This window comes from Bos grunniens, chromosome 11, assembly GCF_055505025.1.
Source record: "Bos grunniens cultivar Pamir isolate PY7600 chromosome 11, Bosgru_T2T1.0, whole genome shotgun sequence".
In the NCBI taxonomy this organism is placed as follows: Eukaryota; Metazoa; Chordata; class Mammalia; order Artiodactyla; family Bovidae; genus Bos; species Bos grunniens.
Window position 1 is genome coordinate 46,760,239 of NC_141175.1, and position 21,618 is coordinate 46,781,856.

Consider the following 21,618-nt stretch of genomic DNA (forward strand, 5'->3'; position numbering starts at 1 on the left):
CAGGTCTGGGCCTTATTTCTTATTGAACCATTAGCAACTTGAAGAAGAATTGAAAATGGGTTCCTTCAAAGCAAAGAAGGTTAAAATAGTGAATCTCTAGCCATAGCCAAAATATTGTCATTCATAAATTAAGTGTATGGTGTGTGTGTGTGTGTGTGTGTGTGCTCAGTCATGTTCGACTCTTTGCGACCTCATAGACTGAGCCTCATATTACCAGGCTCCTCTGGCCAAGGGATTTTCCAGGCAAGAATACTGGAGTGGGTTGTCATTTCCTTCTCCAGGGCATCTTCCCAGCCCAGGAATCGAACTGGAGACTCCTGCTTTTGCAGATGGATTCTTTACTGCTGAGCCACCAACATGTGCACACAGCATTCCTGAGGAGTCACCTTTACTATAAATAGCATCCTGGGAAGGAAGGTAAGAAAAAGAGGATTTTGAGTCACAAGGATTACAAACAATTTCAAAATGACGCAGTGAGCATCTTGTGTGGCCTAGTAGCAGCCCTTCTTTGTCTCACTGGCTCCTCTCTTCTCTCTTTCCATTCTTTATCTTCCTTACTCTACCCCTCAACAGAACCAAGAACTTTAAAGTATTTCCCTCTATGAAGCATTGCAGTTCAGCTTTTTCCAGCTCTCTCAAACTGCCATGGTCAATCCCTTCCTAGTGCTCGTCTCATTAAATCCACCTTCTCTAGGAGGTAGTTTTCTTAAAATATGGCAATAGAAATATGTTGATTTTTTTTTCTCTACACCTCTGCTATTTCTTCCTAACTGAAACACTGTCACTGTATTGCTTTAGTTCCGTTATTATTTTATAATATATCTGGGCCCTCCAACCAAATGTTAAAGCAGCCCACACAAGAACTCCACTTTTTGTAGGTTTTAAATGCTCAGTCTCTGGCATCTGCCTCATAAGTGCATAATGAATAACTAATTAATAATTATAAAATTAAAAGGTGAGTAAATGATAAATGAATATAAGACCACCCCTGGATATTTTGAAAGATGTGACAGATATCTCTGTGCAAAGGCCATAAAATTAGTAATTCTTAGAAAGTTCAGTTAAAACATTTAAACATATTTTCAAGTTGTATTTATCTTTTAGGAGATACATAATGTAAGCTTATCCTACTCAAAATGTCTACTCCTTCACATTTCTTTTTTATGTTGGCCTTTACTCTTCTAAACTTTCTTTCCTACTTCTGCTATGAGCTAGATGTTATTTTTGTTTATTCCCTTCCCGCCTGGCCAGATAGGAAGGAAGCAGAGATGATTATCTATATCAATATAATATCCCCTCTTTCTGGGATCCCAAGAATAAAGAATACTATATAAAGTAGCATGCTATGTAAACCAAAGCTTAGAATATCCTGTAGTGAACCATCATAAAATATTACTTGAAATTCCTACAGGATCTTCTGCCTGCTATATTTAATTCCTAAATCTCATGTTATTAAAAAAAAAAAGTCTGTTTGCTTTTTCATCAATACTCACATTACAGAATTCTTTTCATCAAAAGTGGCTTAGTTTGGACTGAGGAAACAGGAACATATGATAAGTTAGAATTTCTTATATTTGACCCTTTGCTACAAATTTAAGCCCATTAATAGCTCAAAGCTCAGACAGTAGACCCAATTCCATTGTGGATATATATAACTGTATACAGAAAGTATAGACTCTGTCGTATTCTGTTTGCCGTGAAAAAAGTTTCATTCAACTATATGTTGCCTACAAGATACAGATTTAAGCACATACATAGGCTCAAGGGGATATAAGAAAATATTCCATTTAACTAGAAGCCAGAAGAAAGCAGGTGAACTATATTTATATCAGACAAAATAGACTTTAAGCCAAAATGGTAACAAGGGGATCATTTGTCAAGAAGGTATAAAAATTATACATATATACAATGTTGGAGCATCTAAATATTTTAAGCAAATAATAACAGATCTGAAGGGAGAAACTGACAACAGTACACTAATAGCCCCACTTTCAGCAATGGATAATCACCTGGACAAAAGCAACAAGGAAAGGCTGGACTTTAGTCATACAGTAGACCAAATGAACCTTATAGACATTTATAAAACATTTCACTCAACAGTAGTAGAATACACATTCTTCACAAGTGCATGTGGGGCATTCTTTAGAATACATTATGTGATAGGCCACAAAGCAAGTCTTAGCAAATTTAAAAACACTAAAATGATACAAATTATTTTTGCCTATGACAATGGTATGAGACTAGAAATCAATAACATAAAGAAAATTCAAAAACTTGCAAGCATGTGGAAACAACCAGACTGCTGAAAATAGGTCAAAGAAGAAATTGAAAGAGAAAATTTCAAAACTTAAATAAAAATGGAAAAACAATACACCAAATCCTCTGGATGCTGCAAAAACAGTTCTGAGAGTGAATTTACAGCAATAAATACATATAATAGGAAAATAGCAAGATCTCAAATAAAAACCTAACTTTACATCTCTAGGAACTAGAAAAAGAAGAACAAAATAAGCTCAAAGTTAGCAGAAGGAAGGAATTACAAAGATCAAAGCAGAAATAAATGAAATAGAGATCAGAAAAACAATAGAAAATATTAATAAAACTAGGAGCTGTTTTTTTTGAAAAGATAAAAAGTCTTTAGCTAGACTAAGAAATAAAAATAACTCAAATTACTAAAATTAGAAATGAAAGAGGAGACATTACAACTGACACCACAGAAATACAAGAGACCACTATGAACAAAATATGCTAACAAATTAGATAAACTTGAAGAAAGGGATAAATTCTAAGAAACATACCACCTACCAAGGCTGAATCAGGAAGAAATAGAAAATCTGAGCAGACCAATAATAAGTAAGGAGGTACAATCCATAATCAAAAACCTTCTAACACAGAAAAGCCCAGTACCATATGGCTTCACAGATGAATTCTACCAAACATTTAAAGAATTAACACTGATCTGTCTCAAACTCATCCAAAAAATTGAAGAGGAGAGAACAATTACAAATTCATTTTAAGAGTCCAGCATTAGCCTGATACCAAAACCCGATAAGGATACCACAAGAAAAGAAAACTATAGACCAAAATCCCTGATGAATATAGATGCAAAACTTCTCAACAAAATATTAACAATTTAACAACACATTAAAAGGATCATACACAATGACCAAGTGAGATTTATCCCTTGGATGCAAGAATGTTTCACTATATACAAATCAATAAATGTAATATATAACATTAATAGAACAAAATATAAAAATCATGTAATTATCTCAGTAGATACAGAAAAGGCATTTAACAAAATACAACATCCTTTCATGATAAAAGCTCTCAAAAATTGGACATAGAAGGAAAATATATCAACACAATAAAGCTACATACAACAAACTCATGGTTATCATCATACTCAATAGTGAAAGATTGAAAGGTTTTTCTCTAAGATCAGGAAGAAGACAAGGTTGCCCACTCTGACCAGTCTTAATCAACATGGTACTGGAAGTCCTAGAGCAATTAGGCAAGACCAAGAAATAATGAGCATCTAAATCATAAAGGAAGCAGTAAAACTGTTATTATTTGGAGATGATATAATCTTATACATAGAAAATCCTAAAGACTCCACCAAAAATTGTTGGAACTGATCAATGAATTCATTAAATATGCAGGATATAAAATCAACATATAGAAATCAGTTGTGTTTCTGTACACTCACAACAAAATATCTGGAAAAAACCCTATCCCATTCACAATAGCATCAAATTAAGAAAATATTTATGAATAATTTAACCAAAAATGTGAACGAGCTTTACAATGAAAACTACAAGACTTCAGTGAAAGAAATTGAAGAAGACACAGATAAATGGAAAGATATCCCTTGTTCATGGATCAGAAGAATATTGTTAAAATGTCCATACTCAAACCATTCTGTTGATTCAACACAATCTTTATCAAAATTCCAAGAACACTTTTCACATAAAAAGAAAAAATAATTCTAAAATTTCTGTAGAACCATATAAGACCCCAAATAGCCAAAGCAATCCTGAGAAAAGACAAAAATGGAAGCATCATATATCCTGGTTTCAAAATATACTACAAAGTTACTGTAATTAAAACAATATGGTACTGGCATAAAAATAGACACAAAGACCAATGAAATAGAATGGAGAGCCCAGAAATACACTCCAGCATATATGGTCAACTGATATTTGACAAGGGAGCCAACACTCAGTGGAGAAAAGGTAGACCTTTCAACAAATGGTGTTGTGAAAACTGGACAACCATATGCAAAACAATGAAACTGGACCCATATTTCATACCACTCAGAAAAATTAACTTGAAATGAATTAAAGAGTTAATCATAAGACATGATTCTATAAACTCCCCTAGAAGAAAGAAAGCATAGGGAAGAAAGCTCCTTGAAATTTGTTTGGCAATGATTTTTTTTACATATGACACCAAAATATCAAGCAATAAAAGCAAACTTTTATTTGCAAAAGTGAGGCTACACTGAACTAAAGAGTTTCTGCACAGCAAAACAATCAAAAAATGGAAAGGCAACTAAATGAATGGAAGAAAATACATCTAAACCATATATTGTATAAGGGATTAATAGCCAAAATATATAAAGAACTTATACATCTCAGTAATGAAAACAAATAGTCTGATTTTTAAATGGGCATAGGAACTGAATAGACATTTTCCCAAAGAATAATGCAAACAGCCAACAGATACACAAAAGGATGTATCTATACACAAAAGGATGTATCTATACACAAAAGGATATCACTAATCATCGGTGAAATGCAAATAAAACCACAATGAAATACCACCTCAAACCTGTTAGAATGCCTGTCACCAAGAAGAAAATACCAAATGCTGGTGAGCTTATGGAGAAAAAGGAACCCTTGTGCAATGTTAATGGAAATGAAAATTGGTTCAGTCAAATTCATAGAAAACAGTATGGGGATTCCTCAAGAAATTAAAAAAACAACTACCATGTGATCTAGCAATCCCACTTCTGGGTGTACATCCAAAGGAAATGAAAACAGGATGTTGAAAAGATGTTCACTGCAGCGTTATTCGCAACAACCAAGATACAGAAACCTCCTAAGTGTTGTTCAAAACATGAAAGGATAATGAAGATGTGATCTGTTTTCACATATCACACAAATATACACATGCAAACACACAATGGAATACTATTCAGTCATGAGAAACACGGATGGAACTTGAGGGCGTTATGCTAAGTGAGGAAAGTCAAACAGAGAAGGACAAATACTCTATGGTATGTGGAATACTATATGGTATGTTGGAATATAAAAACCTGAACTCATTTAAACAGAGAGTAGAATGGTGTTTATCAGGAAGTGGTGGGCAGAGGAATGTTGTTTATGGGTACAAACTTAAAACTAGTATATAAATAAGTTCTGAAGGATCTAATGCACAGCATAGTGATTACAGCCAACAATAATGTATTATAAACTTCAAAGCTGCCAAGAGAATAGATCTTTAATTGTTCTCACCACAAAAAAGAAATGAAAATTATGTGATTGATAGAGGTGCAAGCTAATGCTAGGATAGTAATCACATTGCTATATATGAATGTATCAAATCAACATTTTATACACCTTGAAATTACACAATGTTATATATCAATTATATCTCAATTTTTAAAAGAAAAAATTTCTATAATTCAGTAAACTTACTTTGTATCAACAAAGTAAACAAGAAAGAATGATCATAACCAGAAAATATTATCCTATCACTCCTAAGTCTAGCAAAAAAGGCTGACCTGATTACTTGCTGACATTCAACTCTTATCTGCCATCATTCCAACTGTCCATGTAACACAGTTATGGCAGAAAAAAAAAGTTTTATAAATCAAAACAACACACAAAAGAAAAAAAGGCAAGCTTATAATTAATATGTGTAGGCAAAATGAATTATTACTTTAAGTACTTACCTTTTCTGTGGTTCTCACAATAAATGTGGCAAAGAGAAAAAGATTGAAGATGTAAGCAGAATGACTTAAGCTGTGGTTTAAGAGTCAGCCACACCTGAGTTTGAATCCTGGTTCTGCCTCTAAGCAACTATGACCCTGGGAAAGTTGCTTAACTTCTTTAAATGTTTGCTCAGCTCTAAATTAAGACCAGTAATTTCTTTCTCATAATTGCCACTGTGAGGACAAAATGGAAAATATGTGCTTAATAAGTGGTAGCTGTTTTGTTGTAATTATCACAGAAGCTTTACTGTATAGCACTTTGCCATGTAAATTAATTTTTGTATTTGTGTCTCCCTTTGAGCTTCTTCAAAACACTTTATAGACATCATTTTATCTGAATCTCCTCACAGCTTATAAGCTAGATATGACAGACACAATTAACCTCATTAGGGAACCAAAAGGAATGCCTTCCCTCAGTCATTCAGCATCTGGTAGAGCTGGGACAAGAATCCATATCTTTTATCCTTATCTTTTAAGAACAATTCTCCAATCTGTTCTCACACAGCAACCAGAGGAAGCCCTTAAAACAAACAAACAAAAAACCCCCACCATTTGATAATGTTAGCCCCTGCTTTCTTGTCCCCCTCCCCTCCTCTTTTCTCCATCTCTAGCCACTCTCCTTTTAAGTTTCTAGTCTGAGATTGGTCCAGAATATCAAAGTCCTGACTCCAGCTTTACTGGTGAATCTCCATAAAGGACAGAAAAGCCTAAAGCCCTATGACTTAGTCTAGAGAAATACCAGAAAGAAAAAAAAATCAGGTCAACAGTAACCTAACTAAACCACAAGGGAATACTCATGAGCTTTCTCCTGCCTCCTTCGTTCTACCTAATTCTCATTCTGCTCTGGAAAGATCAAGAACACTTCCTTTAAAATGCCTCCCTGGTTGCTTAGACAGTAAAAATCAGCCTGCAATGCAGGAGACCCAGGTTCACTCCCTGGATCAGGAAGATACCCTGGAGAAGGAAATTGCAACCCACTCTGGTATTCTTGCCTGGAAAATCCCGCAGACAGAGGAGCCTGGTGAGCTACAGTCCATGGGATCGCAGAGTCAAACACAACTGAGCGACTAAGACCAACACTACTAGAAAACAGAAAGAAAAATATTGAGAGATAATTTTGTGTGCAAAAACATTTATATTCATCTTCTTCTCAAAAGTGCTATGGGCAGACAGTTATGAGAATAAAATACAAAAATACATGAGGCATTGCAAGTATGTACCTAATATCCTAATATCAATTTGCTGTAGGTCAATTATTCCTCAACTTTTGAAGAGTTGGAACATTATCCTGTAAAAGTTTCATAATGTTTTGAAAATTAAGAGCAGTATATCAACTTGAATAACTCTGACATGTCTTTGACTGATGTTGCAAGATCATCATTGCTCTATATTGCAATGGAAAAACTTAGATTTCAAAATTTTTCCATTTCAGTATATATTCAGAAAACATAATTGTTTCTGATTAAGGTATTATGAGGATAGCATTGATCAGATCCCTTTTATCCACAGAAGAAACAGATAGGCATTTGTATTACAAGATACATTGCTAAGTTGAGGGAGGAATTTCCCCTCAAAACCCATCTTCTCCTCTGCTCCTAACTTTGTCACTGATGCTCAAATTTCATTATTAAAGGTTAGTTCATTTAGGGAGGCAATATTGTTTGTACCAGGTTTTGTCAAAACAAAGATATAACCAATTGTAAAGTGAAAGTCACTCAGTCACGTTCAACTCTTTGCCACCCTATGGACTATACAGTCCGTGGAACTCTCCAGGCCAAAATACTGGAGTGGGTAGCTGTTCCCTTCTCTGGGTGATCTTCCCAACCCAGGTCTCCCGCATTACAAGAGGATTCCTCACCAGCTGAGCCACGAGGGAAGCCCAAGAATACTGGAGTCAGTAGCCTATCCCTTCTCCAGGGGATCTTCCCGACCCAGGAATCAAACCGGGGTCTTCTGCATTGCAGGCAGATTCTTTACCAGCTTAGCTACCAGGGAAGTGCCAACCAATTGTAAAATGCACCGCTATTTTATGTACCACTAAGAAAGAAATACCAGTGCCAACTATGATAAGATATCTCCAATTGTAAGAGGCATCCCAATTTCAGAGACATGAAAATATGAAAAATGTGAGTCTTAAATTCTATGAAATAATTAAGAGCATAGACCTTAATATCAAACACATCTTGATGGACATCCTGATTCTGCCATTTGATAGATGTCTTGCCTTGGGAATATTACTTAATTCCTTTGACCCTCTATCTTCTCCTCTGCAAAATTAAAATATTAATATACTCCTCTGTGGTTAGTAAGAATTACCTACAATGAGGTATAGAAATGTGCTTAGTCAGAGCCCAGCCCTTTGTTAGAACTCCAAAATAGAATTTTAATGTTATTAGGGAATAATCTCTTAAATTAATTACCACTGGGGAGAGTAGCGTATTAAGTACCCACTGCTCTGATTCCTTACTTTCAGTAAGTTTGTGATATTTTTTTTTTAGGTGTAGTAAAAATTCCTCATGTTTTTATTAGAGTATAATTGCTTTACAATGTTATATTAGTTTCTGCTGTAAAACAAAGTGAATCAGCTATATGTACACATATATCCCCCCTCCTTCTTGAACCTCCCTCTCACCGTCCCCATCCCACCCCTGAGTTTGTGAGATCTGAGATAAAACAGACCTTCACAGATTGAGGCATTTGACAAAACATTTGTTTGTGAGGGAGGACATAAGTCCAGAATTGGGAAACTTTTAGGGAGGGAAGGCCTGGGGTTTGGGGAGCTGAATCACTACACCAAACAGTATTGTGTCAACTTTGGCTCAGGATTGCTTCTGGTTACAACTTGATTCTACATTTAGAATATAGTCATACCCTTGTATGGAGAAGGCACTGGCACCCAACTCCAGCACTCTTGCCTGAAGAATCCCATGGCCGGAGGAGCCTGGTGGGCTGCAGTCCATGGGGTCGCTAAGAGTAGGACACAACTGAGCAACTTCACTTTTACTTTTCCCTTTCATGCATTGGAGAAGGAAATGGCAACCCACTCCAGTGTTCTTGCCTGGAGAATCCCAGGGATGGGGGAACCTGGTGGCTGCCGTGTATGAGGTCGCACAGAGTCGGACACGACCAGTACTGGGTGTTCATTGGAAGGACTGATGTTGAAGCTGAAACTCCAATACTTTGGCCACCTGATGCGAAGAGCTGACTCATTTGAAAAGACCCTGATGCTGGGAAAGATTGAGGGCAGAAGAAGAAGGGGACGACAGAGGATGAGACGGCTGGATGGCATCACCGACTCAATGGACATGGGTTTGGGTGAACTCCAGGAGTTGGTGATGGACAGGGAGGCCTGGCATGCTGCAGTTCATGGGGTCACAAAGAGTCGGACAAGACTGAGAGACTGAACTGAACTGAACTGAAGTGACTTAGCAGCAGCAGCAGCATACCCTTGTATATACATATACTCGTATGTTAAGTGAAAGAAGCCAGTTAATACGAGACCACGTACTATACAATTTCATTTATATGAAATGTCTAAGAACAGGCAAATATATAGGAGACAGAAGGAAGATTAGCGGTTTCCAGTGATTAAGGGAGGGGGGTGGGGAGTGGTAGCTAAGGAGGATGGGCTTTTAGGGTGATAAAATTATATTGTAATGATGGTTCCATAATTCTTGAATATGCTACAAACCACTGAATTGTACACTTTAAATGGGTGGATTTCATCATATATAACTTAAACATCAATATAGATGTTCGAAAAATAAAAAAGAATGCATTCCTATATTTTGCTATTTTGAAGTCTAAAACTAAACTGTAAAAAAAAAATCCCTTTACTTTTTAAGCAATTAGAAACAACTGAACGCAGAAAACAGCCGAACACCTGGGGCTTCCCAGGTGGCACTAGTAGTAAAGAAGCAGCCTGCCAATGCAGGAGATGCAAGAGATGTGGGCTTGATCCCTGGGTTGGCAAGATTCCCCTGGAGAAGGAAATGGCAACCCACTCCAGTATTCTTGCCTGGAGAATCCCATGAACAGAGGAGTTTGGCAGACTACAATCCATAGGGTTGCAAAGAGTTGGACACGACTGAAGCGACTTAGCACAAACACAGAAAAAGAAATGTATCAACTTTACCTTAAATTACACAGAAGTCAATAAAACTCATGAAGTTCAGTTAAAGTTTTTGCTATATTTCCACCCACTATGTGTACAAATGGTCAATTCTAAATATAGTCTCCAATTTTGTGAACTTCAGAAGATTTAGTCACAGGGGTAATGACCTGGCCTCCGTCATGAGCTGACATGTGTTGGGCAGTGAGCATGCAAACAACTTCTTATAATCAAGGGTAATATTCAAAATATTTAAAAACTGGATTGAGTCAGGCACTGAGTAACCATTATGGACGCCAGCTGGAGACCTCTTAGTTGCTGGAATTTGAAGATGACTGAGGATCCAGGAGGAAGGGCCAGGGACATTGAAAGGAGTGGGTTTGGAGCATGAGGTTACTTGGAAGCTCCAGCAGGGTCATTTTAATGAGTGATCCAAAAGATTTCCCTATGTTATCAACAGGTTAGAGCTGTTCCAGGGCATATGTATTGACATTATCTCTCGTATGCCATCAAAATATTCACCTGGCTCTCCAAATGAGAGCCTTAGAATCTCAGAAGTATAAAGATGATCCCTTCTCCTCTGGACATTTACAGATGAGAAAACCAGGGTTGAGGAAATGTGAGTGGCTTACTTACAATGCATAAATAGTAACAGAGTCAGAGAGAGGACCCATGCCTCCAAAATCTCAATCCAGATTAGATGAGGTAGGGAAAGTGGGCAAGGCATGTCACACAAATTAACTTACCCATTCATCATCTTTAACCATTTCCAAACCAGAGCTGCAATTTACTTTCTAGCTATGTGCATAGAAAAAGCATATATATTCTTCATGAGCATAAAAGACCTTGAACATGAAAAACAAAGAGGGAATGGGTCCAGACTTGTAGGTAATTATTTTTAAATTATGTTAATGTGAAGCATCATGATGCACATGTAGCATTTCTCAATAGAATCCATGCATGATTTCAAAACAAATTTGAAGAGAATAAATTAAAGGCATTTAAAATAAAATATACTGGCACATAATTTCATTTTATAACTTTTATATTTTCAGTTATTAGAAAGAAAAGATTAGAAAAGAAATAACAAATGATAGACAAAAATGATTCCACTCACTTTTAAGTTTTATTTAGAGAATTGCCAATAGAATGATGCAGGACATCTTTTTGGAGGCATAGAGTTTTGTATGTATTGGGGAAGAAATGAATACATTCATTCATTCATTTATATTTTAATAATAACTTCTGATATATGAATGGCCTTTGACAGTTTTAAACAAGCTTTCCTGGAAATTCCCTGGCAATCTAGTGGTTAAGACTTGGGATTTTCACTGCCATGGGCCAGGGTTCAATCCCTGGTCAGGAAACTAAGATCCTGTAAGCCAAGAGGAGTGACAAAAAAAAAAAAAAAAGTGTTTTCCTAAACATGTAATTGAAGACTATTGACATAGGAAATATTTTGCAATATATTGCTAAGCAGAACACAGGTTACAAAAATGTATACAGTTAAAAGGTTATTTTTTGTTTAAAAGGAAAGGTGTCTGTGTGTGTATATGCGCCTGGAAGCTCTAAAAAAAATTGAAGATGCTGAAATACTGTCTGTTCTCCTTGGTTAATAAAATTATGGGTACTTCTTTAGTATTTTCCTTTGTCTTTTTCTGTTTTCAAAGTTTCTTGCACTGAACATGTATTAATGTTGTAAAAACATTTTTTAAGTGCTTCCATCTAGACCAATAGGCACATGAAAACATCACTGATTACAGAAGAAAAGTAGATTAAAACCACAATGAGACTATCACCTCACACCAGTCAGAACGACTATCATCAAAAAGTCTTAAAAAAAAAAAAAAAAGTCTACAAAAAATAAAAACTGGAGGGGGTGTGGAGAAGAGGGAACCCTCCTACACTGTTGGTGGGAATGTAAATTGATGCAGACACTGTGGAAAACAGTATGGAAGTTACTTAAAAAACTAAAAATAGAACTACCATATGATTCCCCAGTCCCACTCCTGGGCATATATCCAGAAAAGATGAAAACTCTAATTTGAAAAGATACATGCAATATATAGAATGGATAAACAACAAGTCTTACTATCTGGCACAGGAAACTATATTCAATACCCTGTGATAAACTATAATGGAAACGAATATGAAAAAGAGTGTATATATAACTGAGTCTCTTCACTGTACAGCAGTAACACAACATTGTAATTCAACTACACTTCAATAAAAATAAATTTAAAAAATAAAATATAAAAACACTTTGTTAGAATAAAAAAAGATACATGCACCCCCATATTCATAGCAGCACTATTTACAATAGCCAAGCCATGGAAGCAACACAGGTATCCATCAACAGATTGCCGTAAGATGTAGTATACATATACAATGGTATATTACTCAGCCATAAAGAAGAATGAAATGTTTCCATTTGCAGCAGCATGGATGAACTTAGAGAATATTGTAGTAAGTGAGTTAAATCGGACAAAGACTAATATAGTATGATATCACTTACATGTGGCATCTAAAAAACAAGTGAACTTATATACAAACAGAAACAGACTCACAGACATGGAAACCAAACTTACGGTTAACAAAGGGAAAAAGTGGAGGGGATAAATAAGCAGTATGGGAATAACAAATAAATAAAACAGGCAAACAAGATTTATTGTATAGCACAGAGAACTATGGATTTCCCCAGTGGCTCAGCGGTAAAGAATCCGCCTGCCAAGCAGGAGACTGAGGTTCAATGCCTGGGCTGGGAAGATCCCCTGGAGAAGGAAATGGCAACCCATTCCAGTATTCTTGCCTGGAGAATCCCATGGACTGGTGGGCTACAGTCCGTGGGGTCACAGAGTAGGACACGACTTATTGACTAAACAACAAATCAGAACAACAACAGGGAACTATATTCAGTATCTTGTCATATCTATAAGTGCTTCCATCTATATTTTGTATCCATCGAGTCTCATGACAATCATGTGGCATGTAACACCTCATTTGGTATAAGAGGATATTGAATCTCAGAAGAACTGAGAGACCGGCTACTTGACAGGTAGCAAATATTTAGAGCTTGGGTTTTCATCTTGGTCATTTGACTCTAAATCTTAGGCTGTTTCCTCTACATCATGATGCTCAGTTCTCAGAGCTGGCTTATGCGACAGCTCAGGGTAGCATATTCAGAGATATCTTTATGTTATCTTTGCAGCAGAACATCATCCACTCATTTGTACCTTTAAGTCATTCTGTAGAAACCAGTTTTTCAATTAAAAGAGTAACTGTTCTGGAAGTGGCACCAAAGGCTTGAAGCAATTAATCTCCCACAACAAATTCCTGCAGCTTTATTCATTCGAATAGCCTTTGTTCTGAAGCAGAACACTACACATCACTCTCAAATCTTAAAAGCTTCCTGGATTCCTTCCTGGACTCTGTCATCTATATTATATGCAATTTCCACTCCTATCAGTTTTTATGAAGTATGTGTTTTTCTGAAACGTTTTTCTTAAAAGCTACTTCTTGCTTCCTAATAGACCCAATTTCACTGTGAAAAAGCAAAGAAAATTATGGGGAGGTAGAGCTATGGAGCTAAATGTGACCACAAGCTCTGCTGGAAGCTTTGAAAATTATCCCATTTCCCCCGCCCGCACCCTTACCCCATTACCTAACAAGTGAACTGGGAAGGCTGCTGCTTTTGGTTTTCTGGGCATAGAACAATTTCTCAGTGAGTTGAGAGTCCTTGCCATAGGATTTACTGAATACTGTTTTATTCCTTGACTTTTCACACAGATTTTACAGCATCAGGTAAATGTTCTACATGAGTGACCTTGTCCAAATCAGAAACATTTGGAATGGAAGCTCTATAACCATGTTGTGAGGTACAAAGGAAAGCTGTAGGTTAAGCCAAAATCTTCTGGATTTGGGTATGTTTGCCATAAACTCCCTTAATCCTTCAGAGATTTGATGTGTGGTTCTGGGCCTAATAGGGCTTCCCTAGTGGCTCAGAGGTTAAAGCATCTGCCTGCAATGTGGGAGACCTGGGTTTGATCCCTGGGTTGGGAAGATCCCCTGGAGAAGGAAATGGCAACCCACTCCAGTATTCTTGCCTGGAGAATCCCACGGATGGAGGAGCCTGGTGGGCTACAGTCTGTGGGGTTGCAAAGAGTCGGACATGACTGAACGGACTGAAAGTGAAGTCGGACTTCACTTTCACTTTCACTTTTCTGGGCCTAATAATGATGGTTTCTAGATGTTTATTTCTTTATTCTGCTTTTTTAAAACAATGCATATCTTTGGCCAGAGGAGAGGATGCTGATATCTTAAGTAATATGATCCAGATATGTCTGGACGTCACAGGCAGCCTTGTCTTAGGTTCACAGATACCTTGAAGTAGAATTCAGCACTTCTACACTTCTCAACAAGAACAAATTTAACTCCCATGAGACATTATAAGAAACATAGGTTTTAATATAGATTCCATGGAGAGAGGCATGAAAGGGCCATATTAAACATCACAAGACAAACCACAGAAATTCCTATTAAGCAACATCTCAGTTCTCCCCACAAAGTCCCCCTAAGGCTACTTCTTCACCCTTTAATCTTATCTACATATAGGCTCCAGTTTTCCCTGGCTCTGGATCTCACTGCATGGTCCCTTGGTCCTGTTCTCCCCCTTACCTCCTGCAAAAAATAAATAAATAGAAAGTTTCTAATGCAGACAGAGTTAGTGAACTTTCTTACACTTGCATCCTCATACCCATCACTCTGTTCAGCAAAGAAATTCCTTTGGAAGCAGTTGGGTATTACCAATTGCAAGCAGTTTTTCCCTGTCACAAATAGTGTCAAGCTATCACTAATTATAAGGAAAAGGCAACTAAAAACCATTATATTACCTCATACCTGTAAGAATGAGTATTATCAAAAAGACAAGAAATAAAAATGGTGGTGAAAACATGGAGAAAGGGATCCTTGAGCACTGTTGGTAGACATGTAAGTTGGTAGAGCCATTATGGAAAACATATGGAGTTTACTCAAAAAATAAAAATAGAACTACCATATGATCCAGCAATGCCACTCCTGGGTTACATCCAAAGTAAAAAAAAATCAGTATCTCAAAGAAATATCTGTACCTGATGTTCACTGCAGCATTATTTACAATAGACAAGACATGGAGACAACCTAAGTGCCCGCTGACAGATGACTGAATAAGGAAACTGTGGTGTATATATATATGAGAGAATACTATTCAGCTTGCTATTGAGGGCATTATGCTAAGTGAAATAAGACAGACAGAGAAAGACAAATACTGTTTAATCTCACCTATGCTGCTGCTGCTAAGTCACTTCAGTTGTGTCCGACTCTGTGTGACCCCAAAGACGGCAGCCCACCAGGCTCCCTCGTCCCTGGGATTCTCCAGGCAAGAACACTGGAGTGGGTTGCCATTTCCTTCTCCAATGCATGAAAGTGAAAAGTGAAAATGAAGTTGCTCAGTCATGTCTGACTCTTAGCGACCCCAAGGACTGCAGCCTACCAGGCTCCTCCGTCCATGGGATTTTCCAGGCAAGAGTACTGGAGTGGGGTGCCATTGCCTTCTCCGAATCTCACCTATAGGTGGAATCTAAAAAAACCAAACCCGCAGAAACAAAGATCAGGTTTGTAATTGTCAGAGGTAGAGGGTAAGAAGTTGGTAGGGGGTTGTACTGCGGGGGATGATGGAATTAGGTGAAGGTGGTCAACAGGTACAAACTTCTAATTATAGGATAAATAAATTCTGGGAATGTAATATATAATACTGTATTATATATTTGAAAGTTGCTAAGAGTGGACTTTAAAAATTCTTATCACAAAGAAAAAATTATAACTATTTGGAGCTGATGGATATTAACTAATCTTATTGTGATAATTTTGCAACATACACAAAAGTCAAATAATTATGTTGATACCTTAAACTTATACAATGATATATGTCAATTATATCTCAATAGAACTGGGAGGAAAAACCAACAGTGTTGACTTACCATTCTAATTTCTTCTGAAAACATAGGTCCAAGTTTCAAGGAGGTTTTCCTCAAGGGTATCTCAAGGAAAACTAGCCTGTCTTTAGTAGAGCCAGTTAGCTGGAACATGAAGAGAGAGGGCTTGAAATGGAAGAAAGCTAAGGAATTTAAAGTGAAGAAAAGAGAAATTAAAATTAATTATTGTTCTGGGTTCTTAACATACTTTATTTCATTGCATCTTCACAACCAAATTTTACAGATGAAGAAAAGTAAGGGCTTCAATTCAGTTCAGTTCAGTAGCTCAGTTGTGTCCGACTCTTTGCTACCCATGGACTGCAGCATGCCAGGCTTCCCTGTCCATCACCAACTCCCAGAGCTTGCTCAAACTCATGTCCATTGAGTCAATGATGCCATCCAACCATCCCATCCTCTGTCTGTAGTCCTCTTCTCCTCCTGCTTTTAATCTTTCCCAGCATCAGGATCTTTTCCAATGAGTCAGTTCTTCACATCAGATGGCCAAAGTATTGGAGCTTTAGCTTCAGCATCAGTCCTTCCAATGAATATTCAGGACTAATTTCCTTTACTATTGACTGGTTTGACTTCCTTGCAGTCCAAGGGACTCACAAGAGTTTTCTCCAACACCACAGTTCAAAGGCATAAATTCTTTGGTGCTCAGATTTCTTTATGGTCCAACTCTCACATCCATACATGACAACTTAGAAAACCATAGCTTTGACTAGGTGGACCTTTGTCGGCAAAGTAATGTCTCTGCTTTTTAATATGCTGTCTAGGTTGGTCATAGCTTTTCTTCCAAGGAGTCAGTGTCTTTTAATTTCATGGCTGCAGTCACCATCTGCAGAGATTTTGGAGTTCAAGAAAATAAAGTCTGTCACTGTTTCCATTGTTTCCCCATCTATTTGCCATGAAGTGATGGGACTGGATGCCATGATCTTGGTTTCTTGAATGTTGAGTTTTAAGCCAGCTTTTTCACTCACCTCTTTCACTTTCATCAAGAGGCTCTTTAATTCCTCCTCACTTTTTGCCATAAGGGTGGTGTCATCTGTATATCTGAGGTTATTGATATTTCTCCTGGCAATCTTGATTGCCAAGTTTTACAGATGAATAAAACTAAGGGCTTAGAGAAGTTAAATTTGTAAATTCTCATTGCTACTCAGAAGCACAGTTGGGATGCTAAGCCAAGTCCATTTACTCCATAGTCCAAGGTCTTTCCTTATACTCCATCACCTACCTTCTGTTCTGGATTTCCAAATATTTAGAGAGCTACCTCCTGTACCATCTCATCAAGGTCGTTGGCAGTTCAGGGGTGCATCTGTCCACAGGAACATTTCTTACACTGACCTGGCCCAGGAACAATGTGATTCACTAACCTCTCCTGGCCCATTTTCTCCCTATCCCATTGTCAATCCTATCCAAGCAGCCACATTAATCCCTGACATCTCACTGGAAGGCCAGAATTTGGTACTCTTAGTAAAGGGAGGATGGATGAACTTGAGTGCTGTATTAGAAAGGACCCTGGACCAAAATGCAGGCTGTACAGGCTATCACAGAATAAATCCATTCATACCTCCCCATCTTTGATCTCTTTGGAAACAAATGTTTGCATAAAGTGAAGTGAAACAGGAAATAAAAGAGAATTCGTATTTGTGGACTGTTTCTCACAATGTATCTCACACATACAAAAGTAAATCTTTTTCTTTATATTTGAATGAGAAGGGAGCAACAGGGGATGAGATGGTATCATCAACTCAATGGACATGAGTCTGAGCAAACTCTGGGAGACAGTGAAGGATAGGGAAGCCAGGTATGCTGAAGTCCATGGGGTCACAAAGAGTTGGACATGACTGAGTGACTGAACAACAACAAAAGCTACTTGACATAAACAGATTTAGTCTTGCAGTATAGAATAGGACAGAACATAGTTTAGTTCTTTCTGTCTTCTCTAGGATGCATTATATTTTTATAATCCAGGGCGGGCTATATGTAAACCTACTTCAGCTGCCCTCTCAGCACCTGATGTGTCACTGCTCAATTACCTCATTTCTTTCCACCCTAATTTCATTGACTAAAAAGAGAAGAAGGTAGGCTAGATAATCCCCAGGTTTCCTTCCAGCCATGTGGTTCACAGAGTTGTGAACTCTGCAAAGAATGACTTCCCTTGTGGGAAACATTACCTTCCATTCTGTGAAAAATCTCAAACTCAACATATTTACCCACAATCACAGCTCCCTTAAAGTTAAACCCAAAAGTATAGGCAGAAAGGGGAATAAGGGACAGAATGTAAGGAAAGCAGGGTGGGAGGTGAAAGTCTGAGCAAAAGATGGCTGTGGGTTAACATGACTTTTCAAAGTTTTTCAAGGTATGTGTGTAGATTCCATTTACTCTGGTCATTTATCTCCAAATTATATTTATTATATTTTACACAATGCTAACATTATACTACATTAAAGTGTAGGCCTTATGGAATTCTTGATTTGGGCTTTTGTATTTTCAGAGAAATCACATTAGAGACAGTCTTAGCTACTTGCTCACACATATGTGGGGAGGGATTTTTCAATCATTAGCTATTTGGATTTTAAACTTCTTCAGATATTTACAGAAATTACACATTGATATGGAAATCCACTGAGAATTAAAGGAGCCCTGTCTCCTGGTTATTTTTGTACTGTTATACATGAGGTTTTTTCCTGGATTAGCACAGCAAACTTGTCGACGAGACAGAGATAATCCCAGACAGCTTGTGCATATTGTCACTGACAGAAGGCAGGCCTGCATTTAGGAGACACTTTTCAGACTGTGACCTGTGCAACATTTAATACTGAATCTCATTCATTCATCCTTGAACCATTCTCTTGATTTCTATGACACCAGATTCTCTTATTTTCCCTCTCTTTGTCCTCTTTTTCTAGCCACCTTTCTAAACCATCCTTCTTTTCACAGCCTACTCAGCCTCCCTAGAAGCTGTCATTCACTCTACTCTCAGGATGTTTGTTGATCATCATCTCAATCCTGATAAGTCCCACATCTATATCGCTAGCCCAGACTGTGTCTTGACCTACATACCTAAACATCCAACTGTCTACTCAACATCTACACTTAGATGGCCCACAGGGATCTCCAACTCATGTCCAAAATGAATCTATCACTTTCTATCTAAACTTGACCCTCTCCCCGAGTTTCCTGTCTCCACAAATACCTCTACTATCCACTCTGTTGCCTGAACCGGAGAATTGAAGAGCATTCTTGATATTCCTTCCTTCCAAACTCAACACCCATCCCATCAATCATCAGACTCAGCAGAATCTAACCCTGCATCATCTCTGGAATCTGGCCACAGCTCTCCTCTTGCACTTGTTCTCACTTAAGCCCTGGGGAGGGCTTTCCTAGTGACTCACTGGTAAAGAATCTACCTGCCAATGCAGGAGATGTGCGTTTGATCCCTGGGTTGGGAAGATCCCCTGGAGATAGAAATGGCAACCCACTCCAGTATTCTTGCCAGGATAATCCCATGAACAGAGAAGCCTGCTGGGCTATAGTCCATGGGGTTACAAAAGAGTTGGACACAACTTAGTGACTAAACAACAACAACCCAGGGAATCCCCATTTCTCATTTTGAACACTCTAACAGTGTCTCCTCTGGTTCCCTACTCTGTTCCTCTTCATTCTGTTCTCTACTTTACAGCCAGAGTGAGCTTGTAAAAGCAGAAATCTGATCATTTTGCCCCATTGCTTCCCATGGCTCTTAAGATAAAGTCCATACACCTTAAGATAGCTTGCAAGGGCTTCTCTATTTTGAACTCCACACTCCAGAGTTAACACTTTTTTTTCCCGTTCTTCCAGGGAGCCAGGATGTCCCTTACCCACAGGCTTTCACATATACAGGTCTCATCTCCTGAACTCCTACTTCCCTATTTCTGCTTCATTAACACTCAGAAGCCTTTCTTTACTCCCTCCTCCCAACACACATACCTAGTTATCAACAGTGAATGAAAATTATTTAACTGTCTATCTTTCCACTAGGCTACATGATCCATGAAGGCAGGTACCCTGTCTATTTTTAGTTATATTCCAGCACCCAGCACAGTGCCTAGCATATAGGAGAAGTTTAATAGATATTTGCAGAATAAATGAATAAAAAATAAACGTGTCACTGCTTTGTACTAACAGCAATATCAGTATCTTAAGCCTACTTATTTGCATGCAGTATAAGCCCACTACTGAATCAAAAAAAAAAAAAAAGGATTCTAGTTCTGTTTTCTTTTTTTAAACATATCTTTAAGCAGTGGAACCCTTTTTTTCCAAATGAAATATGTGTCAGAGTCCAATTTATATTAAATTGATAAAAATAGAGCTGTGTATACTGAAGCTGGGCTGCAAGGGACCCATAAGGACACTTAGAACTTAGTTTAAAAATCACTAATCTAACCAATCCCACTGCAAGTAGGCAGTAGGATTCATATCACCTGAGACTTTGGTTTTTAAAATCTTCTGAGAAGCACCCACTAGTAGGAGAAGGTGCTTGTTTACCTAAAAAAATGAGAAATCGAATATGAGACCATCAAGAAACTATTTCAGCTTTCCCAATGATCCTTTTCTAACCCAGAATGAAAATGCAAAATGCTCTTTGATAGATTTAGAGGCTCCAAGGACATAAACTGAACACACTTTACCAAGAACCGTGACATCTGGGCAGTGGTTCAGAGTGAGTGAAAGTGTCAGAGGATTTACACTGATGTCTTTGTTTTGGTTGGAGCCTGAGGTCAATCACACTTATAAGGTTCTAATCCTCATGCAGGTATGCTTTTCCTTATGCTGCTGATACTCAGCATCTAAGTCTAGGATTCTTTTCATCAGGAAATTTTTCTCACAGTGTTCTCTGCCAATGGAAACCAACTTGCTCCATACAGAACAGCATTTAGAAAAGCACAAGAAGAATATTTTTCAATAGGAAATCACACAATGAAATGTCACTTGGGTGGATGAGCCGCAGTCGGAAATGGTTGAGAGGAAAGACCAGTCAAGGGACCACGTGATACACTGGGGATGGCTGCGGCCTCCCTACCATCCAAGGGCTAGGAACACCTAGTGTACCAATGTGAGCTTTGGCCTCAAAACCAGCGAGAGAGAATATCCTCTAAATTTCTTGGGCTGGGGGAAAATGGGAACACTTTCATGCCTATAAATGCTGTGTACTTTGTAGGCAAAAATTGAAGTATGAATAAAAATCTGAGTAACTTAATGACTATACGATCAAGAAGTGTGGAACAAACTCTATTAGACAAATCTACAATAAAATTTTATTTTCTTTCATGGACTATAACATTAAGAAGAAATCAAGAAAAATGCTGTATATAACAACAGATAAATTTAGGAGTAGGGGCCATCGGAAGGAGGCTACATATAACTTTGCTTATGTTTTAAAAGATTGTTGGTGCTTCCCTGGTGGTCCAGTGGCTGACTCCATGCTCCCAATGCAGGGGGGCCAGGGTTCAATCCCT

General features: G+C 37.8%; 1 protein-coding gene across 6 annotated transcripts in view; it reads right to left on the minus strand.

The window, feature by feature from the left end:
* The window catches only part of EHBP1 (EH domain binding protein 1), a 580,191-nt gene that overhangs the window by 465,259 nt on the left and 93,314 nt on the right, over positions 1 to 21,618 (minus strand). Inside the window, exon 3 of one of the 6 annotated variants that reach the window (XM_086326386.1) lies at positions 16,124 to 16,260. The exons of 4 other annotated variants lie outside the window; for them this stretch is intronic. The gene's annotated coding sequence lies outside the window, so the exon portion shown is untranslated. Of the gene's footprint in view, positions 1 to 16,123; positions 16,261 to 21,618 lie in introns of those variants that run through there. One more of the 6 variants, XM_086326393.1, reaches the window with a different exon arrangement.